This window comes from Pinus tabuliformis, chromosome 1_2 (assembly GCF_031772625.1).
Source record: "Pinus tabuliformis cultivar Carrire ecotype Pingquan chromosome 1_2, CPIR1, whole genome shotgun sequence".
NCBI classification, from domain to species: Eukaryota; Viridiplantae; Streptophyta; class Pinopsida; order Pinales; family Pinaceae; genus Pinus; species Pinus tabuliformis.
In genome coordinates this window covers 755862790-755877435 of record NC_142298.1, presented here as the reverse complement: position 1 = coordinate 755877435, position 14646 = coordinate 755862790, and positions in this window count along the sequence as shown.

Here is a 14646-nt window from a genome sequence, read left to right as displayed (position 1 = left end):
TATTCTCATCACTGTCCCCATCTTGAAGACTTTCATGGTAAACTTCAAGTGATTTTTGAGTTAAATATCGCTCATAGTGACTCTACTTCACCTTTAACTACGAGTCTTGGCCCCAATGCCTCTCGAGGACAAGAGGTCTCTCAACCACCCATCGTGATCCCTCCTCCTAATGTCGATATTACAAATAGTTCCACCCCTATTCTTTACCTTTCATCATCCATGGGATCGATATATTCAGACTCTTTAGGAGTTTCCTATTATGCTTCTTTCAAACCTAATTCGAAAGACACTTCGGTCTCAACATCCGTAGATGTCACATCTACTAGTCATTCCCCCAACCATTTTGACAATGCGAATGTGAACCTTTTCTCTCAATAAGCCGTCTTAGGTAGTTCCTCATCATCATATGGTCCTTCTTCCTCCCTTCCTCCCATATTTCATTTTTATGAAGACATCATGGAGGCCATGACCACGATCAATACGTTTTTGAATCCAAAAACTTAATCCATGGTGAGGTCAACTCATTCAAAAATCCCATTCCTAAACCAGATGCTTTCAAAGAAGTAAATATGGCTAACATATTCCCTACCATAAAAATTAACATCTCAAATAAACTAGGGGTTAAAGAAAATATCATCTTGGGGGAAATTGCACCCCTGAAGAAATTGAGGCTTACACTAAGTTATTCAAATAATTCTGTGATTTTTTCTCATTATCCTATTCTAAGATGCCCATACTCAATCCCACCATTATTGAACATCATATCAACACATGGACCGATTCCATTCCTTTCCTCTAGAAGCAAAGGCCTATCCATCCTTCCCAACGTGATGATATTAAAGATGAAATCGATAAGCTCAAGCAGACTGGTTTCATTTATCCCATTGAATACACCACATGGGTGTCCAATCCTATTCCTGTTCTAAATAAATAAGGCACCATTCGTGTTTTTATGAACTTCCGTGATCTAAAAAAAGTTTGTCCCAAATAAAATTTCCCCACACCTTTCATATACCAAATCATTGACGAGTGTTTGGGACATGAGATCCTTTCCTTTATGGATGGATTCTCAGGGTACAATCAGATTCATATCCACTTTTCCGATCAGCTCAAAACTACTATTAACAGTCCCTAGCAAACCTTTTCTTATCAGGTCATTCCTTTTAGTTTAAAGAATGTTTTGGAAAATTTTCAGTGTTCCATGTCCTATTATTTTCATGACCTGGCTCACATTATCCTTGCATATCTAAATGACTTCACCGCTCGTTCCAAGCTCTGGTCATGACACCTTGATGATTTGTGTACCATCTTCTTATGATGTTGCAAGTATAACATTTTCATCAATCCCCTTAAGTGTGTCTATTGTGTTCCTTTTGGTTGTCTTTTAGACTTCATAGTGTCCAAATATGGTATCACCCTTGATCCTCTCAAAGTTAAATTCATTCTTGAACTTCCTCCTTCTCACACCCTTCACCAGTTACAAATCCTCGAAGGCAAAGCCAACTTTCTTTCTTGGTTTGTTCCTGATTATGCCACCACTGCTCATGGGTTTGTTAGATTCATTCGATCTAACATTCCATTGATTTGGGATGACCAAGCTCAAAAGTATTTCGATGCCCTAAACCATGTTCTCACTAACGCTCCCTTGATCATCCGAGCTAACTTTGAGAGGGATTTCATCTTGTACATCCCAACTTCCACTTATTCTGTTGGTAGGGTCTTAATATAGGAAGATGGTTCTAGGACTGAGCATGTCATCTACTATGTTAGTAAGAACCTTAGTGTTCCCACTATGTCCTATTCTCACGAAGAAAATTTGGCCCTTGTAATTGTGTTCTCTTTGCAGAAACTACATCATTATCATTAGGGGAATTTTGAGGTCTAAAATGGGCCTCCCAAGGAAATTTTAAAATAATAGTGGAAATAATAAAATAAGATTAGATTACATCATCCAATTTTAGAGGGAAAAATAAAAAGATATTTTTTCAACTCCTATTTTCAACTTATCTCCCTATGGGTTTATTCAAATTTCGAACAACAACACTTGTTGGATGCAAAATTTGATTCCTCATCCAGGGAGTACCCATGCTGCATACTTTCGATGAACTTTTCTACATGACAAATGAGAAATACATGAAAAACGTGATTGCAATCACATTTTTTATGTATTTCTCGTTTTTCATGTAGCAGGGTCCATCGAAAGTATGAAGCATGGGTAAGTCCATCGAATGTATGAAACATGGGTAATCCTTGGATGAGGAATTGAATTTTGCATCCAACGAGTACTCCCGCTCGAAATTTGAGTAAAACCTTAGGGAGATAAGTTGAAAATACGAGTTGAAAAAGTAGTTTTATTATTTCTATTTTTTTAAAACTTTTTACATTTTTACTCCAAAAATGGTGAATCACCCCCCACTGTTGACATCATCATCTTGAATCCTATTGGTTCTTATAAAGTTTATTTTGGTTGTATATTTTTCTCACGAAGCCCATTTTAGACCTCAAAATTCCCCTAATGATCCTCATGCATACCACCAAGGTTGTGACTAATTCTAACCCCATGGCCTTTCTATTGAGTCAACGAATAATTAATAGGAAGTATGCTTGCTGGATCGTCATCCTCCAAGAATTTGATTTGGAATTTTTCATGCCCAAGAGTAAGTAAGGTTTAGCCATTGTTGAATTCATTTATGAATTTCATACTGGTGTGCCATATCTGCTGGTAAATTATGGCCTCCCAAATAAACACTTGTTCACTATAACCTTAGATGATCCTTGGTCTAGAAGTTTCCTTACCTAGTTGGGAACCTATAAATTCACCCCCCATCTCAATCATGATGATCAACAATAGATTTGACATCAAGCCCATTTCTATCTTCTCATCGATGATGAAATTTATCGTCGTGGTGTCAACATTGTATTTCGTTGTTGTCTCACCCATGCTGAAGCCAAGAAAGTGTTCAATGCCTATCACAGTGGCTCTTGTGGTGGTCATCAGTTTGAATGGCCGTTACCCAAAAAATCATGCATGCTTGATAGTTTTGGCCTTATCTCTTTAGCGATTGCATTGGGGAAATAAAACACTGTCCCAATTGTTAATTATATGCCCGTTTGGCTCAAGCTCCACCTGCTACACTCCATCCTATCATTATCGTTGACCCTTTTTGTAAATGAGCCATTGACTTTATGGAGTGTTGACCTCCATCTGCTAATAACCATAAGTATATTATTGTTGCCATTGATTATTTCACCAAATGGGCTAAAGTCATGCCCACGTTTAATAACACCACAACCACTGCAACCCTACTTTTCTTTAACCATGTTATCGCTCGATTAAGGGTTCCGAATCAATTAGTTTCCGACCATGGTCAAAAATTTCAAGATGATATTTCGCATGAGCTATCTTCATTGTTTGGTTTTGAACACAATATTCATTGTCTTATTACCGCCAAGGCAATGGCCAAGTTGAAGTTGTGAATAAAATCCTTAAAATTATGCTTCAATAGATGATGAATAAACACAAGACCAATCGAAATCTTATGCTTTTTCCTACATTGTAAAATCCACCCTCTTACCTTTCATGAAGGTGACCTTGTTCTTGTCTATAACCAAGCTCATGATGTCCTAGGGCATGGGAAGTTTGAACCATTATGGTTCGATCTGTTAGAAAATTATATATTACAGAGCAATGGAACACATAAAATATTGCAGAAATATAAACACAGAAAAAACATAAAACAAGAGAGACACAAATATACGTGGTTCACCCAGTTTGGGCTACATCCATGGAGAAATAGCTAGCCATTCTTTTTATATTATCCAGCAAACTGAAGAGATACAACCTACAATCAACGCCTTAGAATTCAACCTCTTCGAGGGGGCAACCTCCTTTACATTACATAAATGAACAATTCTTGGATGATACAAATGAAAATACCTCCTTTCTATATATAGGAGTCCAAGGAGTCATAACAGAATCAGAGCCGACATAACAATAATAATGTAAGGGCACAATAATAACAATAGTGGGCTTCTATGGGGCACAATAATAACAATATGGGCACTACATGGGTACATCAATATAATAAGTGGGTTGTACTAATAACAATAAGGGGTTACACTAGTTGTATAGGGGCCTAACATGCCCCTCTCCTTCAAAAAGCGTTGTCCTCAACGCTTGAGTAGTTCTTGATGCTTTTGTATAAAATTATTGTCCTCCCATGTGGAATCTTCAGCGGGTAATTTCTTCCACTTGATGAGATACTCTGAAATTGATCGATTTCGTAGCTGTCGGGTTCTTGTTTCTGTGACTGCTCCAGGTTCCATATGATTTTTCCTTCCTCTTCAATTTCTGGCAATATTGTTTGAATTGGGATCTTTTGTAACTTTTGAATAAGTGGCCATACTTCTTCGTCCTTCTTCCATTCATCCCTTGCTTCGTTTATCCAATCTGGTTGGATAATAGAAATAGCACAAAATAATGCTTCCACATCCTCATCCTTGAAGAGTCTTCCCATTCGGTAAGGTCGCCATTTTTTAAGTGCATGTAGTATTGCCAACATTTTCTTCTCATAAATAGCTTGCTTGAGATGTAGCAATAAAAATACCCAATCACCTACATCAAAACATTTTTCACTACGATGTCGATCTACCTGTTGTTTCGTTTGATTTTGCACCGAAGTGGTGTTATCCTTTAAAATTTGGAGAACTTGTTGTTGATGCTCAATGTGATCTTTCACTGCTTGAACCTTTTTCTTCTTGATATGTCCTTCTATCTCTGGAGTTTGAGGAGTGGTAATTTCTTCCAATCCTTTACAAGATATGGTCAGATTCATTTCTTTATGCTCGATGTGATCTTTCACTTCTTGAACATTTTTCTTCTTGATATGTCCTTCTATCTTGATAGTTTGAGGAGTGATAATTTCGACCAATGAATTACAAGATATGGTTGGATTCATTTCTTCTTTCTCGATGTGATCTTTCACTTCTTTCACCTTTTTCTTCTTCATATGTCCTTCTATCTTGAGAGTTTGAGGAGTGGTAATTCTTGCCAATGCTTTACAAGATATGGTCGGATTCATTTCTTCTTTCTCTGGGGTGGGGTCCTGGCGTATATCTTCTTCTTTTGATGTTTCTTGATCCTTTTCTTCCTCCTCTTCATATTCTATGTAAAATAATTTCTTCTCAGCACACTTATGACCTTTAGTGCATTTGCTATCACAATTTTAACAAAGCCCTTTTTCTCTTTTTTTTTCCAATTGTTGTGGTGTAACCCTTGTAGGTTGTGGAAGGCTAGGAGAAACAACACTTCCATCTTTATAGTTGTGAGGGGTATGCTTCCTGTTTTCCATAATTTTTCTTTCCAATATGTCACAAAGCCCTTTTACTCTTTCCAATTGTTGTGGTGTTGCTCTAAAGAAGGCGTTGCTCTTTGTATCCTCATAATGTGCTATCATTTCCTCCATGAAAATTGACCACGTAACAAGTTGTTTACGAGAACAAAGCCCTTCGTACCCTAAAAATTGATCTGGTTCTAAATATGAAGATGCAATACATACCTTTTGTAACAGTTGTACACCATGTAGATCAAAATATTGCTCCATTTGAAGTATCCAATTTACCGGATCCTTGCCATCAAACTTCCTCATCTTGCTTTTTCTTGATTTTAGGAGCTCGACCTTGAAACGACTATAACTCTGTACTTTCAGATCTTTAAGTTCTGAAATTGCGACCTGTAGTAGCGCTCTGTGTCCTCTTTCCAATGCCACGGGTCTGATCCAAATTAGACTCTCCAAGAAAGAGTTATGCACAATCTCCCGCCGTGACCTGATTGTAGACTAGTTCAGTAGAGCGAACTTGTATGAAGTGCCACGTGTCACTATTTCAATCTTTGACTCTAAAAAATATATACAAGAAAACTACAGTCCGTCCTCTTTCTGTACCTTCTTGCGAAATTTCAATCCGATGCTTAGAAAGAAAGTTATGACGATTTTCCCCAGGTCACCTGTTTTGAATGTAATTCAGGAGTCTGCAAAAAGACCAACTTCCTCAGATCATATCTCCGCAAATTTCGCGCGAAAAGCTTTGAAATTCGGACCTAAGGTTCAGCGTGATTTCTTCTCAAATGGGTTTTTTTGGCGACTTCTGAAACATCACAGAAAAAAGCTATAGCGAAAATGCCACGATGACCTGTTTGGAGCAGCGAAACATTAGAATCCAAAGCTCTGATACCAAATGTTATGAAACCAGCTCAAGAAAAGATAGAAAAGATAGATCAACGCCTTAGAATTCAGCCTCTTTGAGGGGGCAACCTCCTTTACATTACATAAATGAACAATTCTTGGATGATACAAATGAAAATACCTCCTTTCTATATATAGGAGTCCAAGGAGTCATAACATAATCAGAGCTGACATAACAATAATAATGTAAGGGCACAATAATAATAGTAGTGGGCTTCTATGGGGCACAATAATAACAATATGGGCACTACATGGGTACATCAATATAATAAGTGGGTTGTACTAATAACAATAAGGGGTTACACTAGTAGTATAGGGGCCTAACATTCACTCTCAATATCCTCTCTCTTCCTCACTCAGAATATAGATCTACATAGATGCAATACAATTCCCTCATATGTAGTGAGGGGTTGCCTTCTAGGGAAAAAAACCCTAAATTAAACATAACTTCTACCGTCATATCATCCTTCTAATGAATGGCCCAAATTGACTAGAAATTACATACTTTTACAAGGCAATTTTACATCTGTTTTTTAGCTTTGGGGGCGCTGCCCCCGAACCCTCGCCGGGGGACCGCTGGCCCTTGGACCCCCCAGCCGGGGGGGGATTAGCCCCCCCGGACCCTCACGGGGAGGACAAGTCCCCCCCGCACCCCCCCACATGGAGGGGTGTACAGTCTTCCTGGGGTATACATCTGGCTGAAACCTTTGAATACAAAAGATAATCAGGCTCCACACCCAACATGATCCTTATATCATTGGTAAGTGTTTACGAAAGGGGCACACTTTTTAGAATGTCTAGAAGGAAAATTTCTTCCCAACCCCTATAATGCACTTTACCCGAAGAAATTTTTCCCATAGCATTTCCCATTGAAATGCATGTCATTTTTTATATTCTACATTTATGTAGCTTGCATCCCCGATCATCTCATTTGTTTTCTTCTTACGCCTTTCATATGGATCCATCATCCATACCACATATCGGTTATTTCAATGGTATGAGTCGCTTCTCTAGGAATCTAGCCCGACAGCTTGGGCTATTTTCACCCCTTTGCATTCATTAGTCCACTCCAACGAAGTCTACATTGGATCTACTACCAATAACCAAGCCAAATATGATGCAGTGATAGGTTTATTAGTCGACGCCCTTGATCATCATATCCTTCACCTTCATGTTTGTCTTGATTCCTTGCTACTTGTCATGCAATTGAACGCTGTCTATCATGTGCGTAATCCTGTCCTTATAGAAAATATCTATGAGTTTAATCATGTTTCTAGAGTACAAAATAACTATGTAAATACCATTGAAAATAATATTCTAGATTTCCATTTATCACATGCATATACAAGAATAAATCCATAACATAAACAAATGGTGAACCACATTGTCACAAAAAAATGTGTAAGCATATTATGTATCGTAATATCCAACATATAGTGTTTGGAGTCTACTGCTCTAAATACATCCAACATGCCCATTTAATGTTACATACACAAATGGGGGTACACATGCCCCATGTGCCTAGTCATTGTCCTCTAAATGATCCCATGCAAATGGATCCATTCCCCTGGCTTATAAGTCTCGAAATACCTAACCGGCCATCACTATATGCCTATTGATACCTTGTAAGTACGAGGGAATCCTGTATATCTTGCCAGCCTCACCGGTGCTATATCTACATGTCAAAATTTTGAAAATTACTATCGCATACACATATTTTTTAAACTATACATGCAACCAAAATATAACAACTATCACTTACCATCTAGGCCCCATGCTTATCCTAGCAATAGTGGTAGGTTATGATCTCCTTGAAAATTCATTCCACTATATGGAAAGTCATACATGTATAATGGAATCTGATCTCAATGAGTGAAGAACTCAGGTCGGAACACCTGTATGACTCCCCTTCCTCCACCTCGTCGCAGTGGCGACCCTTAGTGGCATATCCTGGGCTCCTATGGGTCCCCATCATGGATATGTATGTGTCGACAGATGGTAGGGATCTTCTCAAATAATAATGGGCATAAAAATATCCGAAATGAAAAGTTATCATTGGCCTACTACTTACATAGACTCAACTAACGTTTCAACGATGTCAACAACATCTAGGTCCACCCATACTAGGTCCCTCCAAAGACACTCTCCACGAACATCATCTGCCCTCCAGAAATGCGGTGGAAGGTGTTAGTATCCTATATTATAGTAGTAAAAAAAAACAAGTTTTGCCTTTTCAAATGTGTAATGGATTTGCTATGATCTTGTAGAGAACAAGATATTAGTCTTAGCGTAGAATAAAGATTTCATAATTGTTGCAATTATGTTAGAGTGAATGAAAGATCATGTAAATATTTATTAATTCCCTAATAAGTTGAGTTAAGTGAGTCTAGGGTCATGTCTCACAAAATCCATGAGTGAGGTCATAGTGTCTTGTCTTATTATCATTGACATAGATTTTTAGGATCAGTATGGATAGTTAGAGTGTCAAATCACATTGTTCCATGACATCACATTGGTACAAAGGTTATGAGACATGTGTTACACTTTTGATAGCTACTACGCTTTCATGATTGAGGTTCAAAATTGCAATCATTGCCCTTGAAACACAGATTTAGCCACCTTAGGAGTTCAAAGGCTTGTTTAACTTCCAAAAATACCACAAATCCATTCATTTTTCCATCGAGAACTTGTTGGGCATTACTTGGGGTTTGTTGCACAAAGTTTGTAGGGGAGGAGTTGCGCTCATAGAAAAGTGTTGTAGTCACAGACAAGAGTGTTATTTTGTGTTATATTGTTTCCATGACTAGCCCCAGTAGTTAAGCCGTGGGGTTATAGGGGAGCTAAAGCCCCCCCTTCATTGTGCTGGGTGCAGCCGGGGGGGGGGGGGGGGGGGTCACAGGAAGGGCGGAAGCCCCCTTTATCGAGGGGTTTGAGGGGGGGCGGTAGCGCCCCTCTATGGGGTCTGGGGCAGTGCCTCGAGAACTTTTTTTTGGACCCTATATTAGGTGGGCAGACCTACTTGTGGTTTTGTGCATGGATTTCACACATGGTTTTGGACACGATGGTTTTCGGTCCATGGTGTTTTGTAGATTTAGTCAAGGGAACTATGGTTTCTAATCTAGGGTTAATGGATTGGGGTTTATGGATGCTTCAACATGTATATATATGTATTGTAACATTGAAAGGAACATAATGAAAAATTAATCTGGTAGTCCTAGTTTTGGGATCTAGGGGAAAATCTCTGTGTATATTTGTTTTGTGTTATGTTATTGCCATAGTTTATTTTATATTTTTAGATTTCTTATGTAGGTAATTTCTGTACGGGGTTAAAAGCTACAAAGAGTTGCGCTCATAGACAATTGCTACATTTTTTAAGCTAGTGGTTAATTGCTTATTCCAGGTGCCAATTCTTATTTCCTTGAATCATTGTCTTGCATGTTGTTAAAATTGCCACTATTTGTTGAGAAAAATGCATTAAAGACCCTGTAGAACTCAACTTTTTAAGCTCGCTGCGTTTCCTGGAGAATATGTTGTGCTTCACCTTAGTCGTTGCGTTTTGTGTTGTTACCTCCATCAAATATCAAACTTAGTTTTCCACCCATATTATGAAATCCTGACATTCCATTTAATTATGTCATTTGAAAACACATTTCTTGTTGTTGTTGCCCTCAAAGATCAAGAAATGCTTTTCTTTCATGCGTTGTGCTTCTTGTTGTGCCCGTCTTTTTTATTTTCCCACTATGAGCTAAGAAATTTCAACTGTTATTTTTTGTTTGAGATCTGAGTTTTATTTTCCAAGTCTTCTATATAGGGTTTTCCATTGTAAATTGTCATAAAACCCTAATCTAAGCTTGATTTAATCATTTCTATCCTACTGTTGCGCTTGATTGCATACATTGAAATTGCACTAAAAAAACCTAGAGTTCATCTCTACTATGAAAATCATAACAACTCAAAATAGAAAGAAACACAAGGGAGGAGACACAGTTAGGTTTGAGCCCCAAACTCACCTTAATCAACTCAAACCCAATAATTAGAGTTGCATTTGTTCAAGCTGGATGCATTATATTTTGTGATAAGTTCTAGGGATACAGTGTATAGTTCACCAAGGAGTTTGCTTTGAATTTCACTGGACTGGATGTTAATATTAGAGAGCTAACTTTTCTGGTGTCATATGTCACCATTTCAGCTACAACAGAGATTCCTTTACAAGGATAAAAGTGGTTCAAGGGCATGCCTCTTGACATAGCGAACTACAAAGATTTATTGAAACCAAACCACAAATACAAGGGGTATGGAGCTATTGTACCGAGAGAATACTTGTTTGAACCATAAATCAAACTAATGAAGGTAATCCAAAGATACTTCACTTGTGAAGGCATGTTTGGGAGGATCTATTAGTATAATTTTAGGTTGTTGATGCACTTGACAAGAAAAGTCCCTTTCAATCTTCCTTTCTATTTTTTTAGAAGCCTTAGTAAGATGGCAGACAAGGTGCAAGGTAAATAAATCCAAGTGGAACCTAGTCTTTTCCATTTCTCTCTCACTTAGTTATTGGTGGTAGAAGAATTGAACGAGAGAAATCAAACATGGCAAGCATTTTTAGACTCATCAAAGTTGGTAGCTAAGTTACCAACTAGCCCTTGTAGCAATAAGGACACACCATCATCTTTGGAAAGAGATATAAAGTCACAAATTGAAAGTTCAGTAAAAAGACCATCAGTTTCAATTGATCCATTAGAAAACAAGAAGGGTAAAAAGCTGCAATTTTCTCCTGACGTAGTGGAGGTCCCCAAGAAGCTAGTCACTAGAGCTACTGCAAAGAAATTGCCTTTGGAACACACACTTGAGAAACCAATTGAAGCTTTAGGACCATACCAGAGGATAATGTTCCTGATGATAAAGACAAGGAAATTTCAAAACTACAAGAGAAATTGAAGAAGGCACACTTGGTTATTTCTCAACTACAACATGACAACAGGGAATTGAAGAAGACTATTTTAGAAAGGGCACTTAAGAATAGTGAAATTGAACCAGTAACAAAAGAAACTCCATCTGTCACTAAGTCTAAAGTTAAGGAGAAGATAGTGATAAAAGACATTCAAGAGTTAGAAGATCCATCAGTTAGAGTCACTAGGTCTTTAGTAATAAAGTTGCAGATTCCGAAGGAAAACTTAGTGGAAGAATGGAAGAAAGTGAAGGTGGATGAAGGGAAACATACTTTCAATAGGTTGAGGATGCAGTTGAAGAAAGCCCATAGTGAAATTGTTGAACTTAAGAAGTAGGATGAAAGGGCCAGGGAAAAGATATTTTCCTATTTGAACATGTGTGAGCCAGCGATGTCAAATCCTTAGTATATGCTGAAAAGGACTCTTCCTTTGTTGTGAAGATAAATCCCCTCTATAGACAGAGATGATCTCTCTAGCCCAATGAGTGGGTCTAGCAAAAAACTAAACAAACTAGTGCATAATTTCCTAGCTTATGTTTAAAAATACAACGAAAAGGAGAAACCTACCTCGCTTTGATGCTAATCGCTAAATCCTTTGATGATGGCTTCAATCTCTTAGCTTCCAGGCTCTCTCATTGCTTTTTCTTTACGTCAAAGTACCTGCAAGAGAGATAAAAAAACAATACAAGATACACGAGCATACATGGAATATATCAAACATAAACTACTTAATACATCAAGGAGTATCAAGATAAATGCTTTAACATTTACACATTTATGGAAAGTGAACATCAGATGTATATATTAATAAACCTAAGATGAAAGCATATGATTTTTGTTGCCCTACTAAGATCATCACTGAAAATTATCAAGTCTTCAAATCCACAAAATTCATTGGCTTTTGTCAGAGGTTCAATATCATCATTGGGCAACTCCACTACCTACTATCTTCAAGGAAATAGTTTAGTTGAATCCTCAAACAAAACTATAGTGAGAGTGTTGAAGAAGTCCATCACTGAGAATCAGAGAAACTTCAACACTCAATTGAAGTTTTCCCTCTAGGCTAACTGAGTGACTCCTAAATGATCCACTGGAAAATTGCCTTTTAAGCTAGTATATGGTAAGGCTACAATCTTCCCAATTCAATTGGAAATGCCAGTAGAAAATTTGTTGCAAGAAGCAAAGGAAGAACCAAATGCTATGACACGAATGATAAACCAACTGGCTGAAATTCATGAAAATAGGCAATAGGTGGGGACTAAATTGACAAACTACCAATAGAAGATGAAATCTCTATTTGACAAGAAAGCCAAGGATTGACCTTTACAACCAGGAGGTTTCATTCTCCAAATGGACATCTGTAGAGAAGAAAAAGGTAAACACGAGAATTTTGACCCAATATGGTTTGGCCCTTTCAAAATTTCAGAAGAGAAAAGAAATAATACATACCTACACAAAAAATTGGAAGGAGAACTGTTGGAGCTACCAGTAAATGGTTAGTTCCTCAAAATCTATTTCAAAATTAAAGGTACCCCTCTTTCGCACATTGTAAATATCGATGTGTACATTGTAATTATCATATGAAATTTCCAGTTTTCAACTAAAAATGTTTGCTTTCATAAAAAAATTGTTTGTTTAAAAAGACTCCATGCCTAAGGGAGAAGTTCCCAAACTGCTAGTTCTTGACACATTGCAATCCAATTCATCGTCCCTAGGTGGAGCCAATGTTATCACCATCTTGCACTAAGGCCCCTTCATAGAAATGAGAGGAGATGCTGAATGGACAAAGGTGGCAAGAAAAGTTTTGAAGTGAACACCTTAACCCATAAATGTTAAGAATCATGGATCGACACGTGGAAAATACAAATATCCAAACTCGAGTGATGAGTGAAGGTTTAAAATTGTGATTCAAGATGAGCCGTGGTTTAAAGACTATACAGTTAGGACCTGGTCCCCCTCCCTGTAATCTAAACATGATGGCATCCAAGCGCAGTTCTGGAAACAAATGTACAAGCGGGTTAACATCGCCACAGGTCCCCGGCGTTGAATAGTTAGTGCCCGATGAATGACCCTGATCAATTCTAGCTCATGATAAAGGCATCCTACATGCTGTGATACACTCTATTGTAACAGGTGGGGACCACCCAACATGTGGTATCCTCTCATTCGCTACTCAAATATTCAAGTATCAAGTATGATGGTAAAGTACTAATAAGAGGTGAAAGATAAAGCTACTCGTTGATTGTATGAGTTCGTCCCTTGTCCTCCCGAACCAACCAGCTATTGTCATGTGTTGTCCCCTCACGCCTCTGTCTCCCACCACGTGGGCACACATCCTTGTCTCTGCATAAGATACCTAAATCCTTAACGATATCACCTGACATTGATTATTCTTCCCAGTCAAAGAACCTCTTGCCTGGACAACTGCGCATGATCCTTCTGTACACTCTTCCAAAGATCATGGGTGACCTCCCAAGTCACTTTCATTTCCCTTTGGGATCTAGGTAACTTGACACCCCTCAGCCTCCTTGTTTGCTTATTTTTTTTTATTCGAAGGGATGAAGCATGCGGCCCTTGTAACCCCCAACACTCATGAGGTCAAGAACCCCGGTGCTAGCCTTTTAACCGACACTAAGGCCCATATTACTGACCCTGTCTATTCCTTTTCTCTTGCTGACCTTTTTTATGAGATATTCTTAGACCACGTGAAGAATGAGGACCCGTTTAGAGTTGTGGCTTTTGGGTTATACTACCAAATTGCTCCCCCAATTCATCACCTCCCTAAATTCATAACTTGGTTGATGGATTCTTACCAAAGTGAGAAGAACCATTTTGTTTCTCCTTCAGGAAGGGTAATCCTTGAAATAACCCCTCTTTTAATTCAGAGAGCTCTCAATTTCCCTGCATCTCCCTCTATGTGCACCTTCACTGATTCAACCCTAGATGGGAATTTTACGGCACTCCCCGCAAAAAAACTACAAGCCTTCCTAGAGAAAATTCTTTCTCTCGAAAACCCTACCTTTAGATATTCAGCTCCCATTAGCCCTTTTTAAACCTATTTTTCAACCAATCTTAGCCACTATCATTGGTATTTTGGGTGGACACACCACTTTGTAATTAAGTAGGGTGGCTCTTGGGTGTTTACATAAGATGAAACAACCCGGATGCTAGTTAAACATCCCAGAATACCTCTCAATCTCCATTCTCTTTCAATTCAGCTATCTCAGAGCCTCTTCTTACTTCCGCTACTACTCACTGTTGTTTTATTTGTTTCTCTATACTCACATTGAATAATTCCAATGTCTTCACCTGGATGTGTTTACCCCTGATAAAGAGAGAAATTCGGTCTTCGACTGGAATGTCTCTGTAAGAAAGAGGCCAGGCTTGGGAGGATATTCTCAATTCCTCTCATCCTTCATGGCTATTGCCTACCAAATCATTCATGAAGTGCCACCC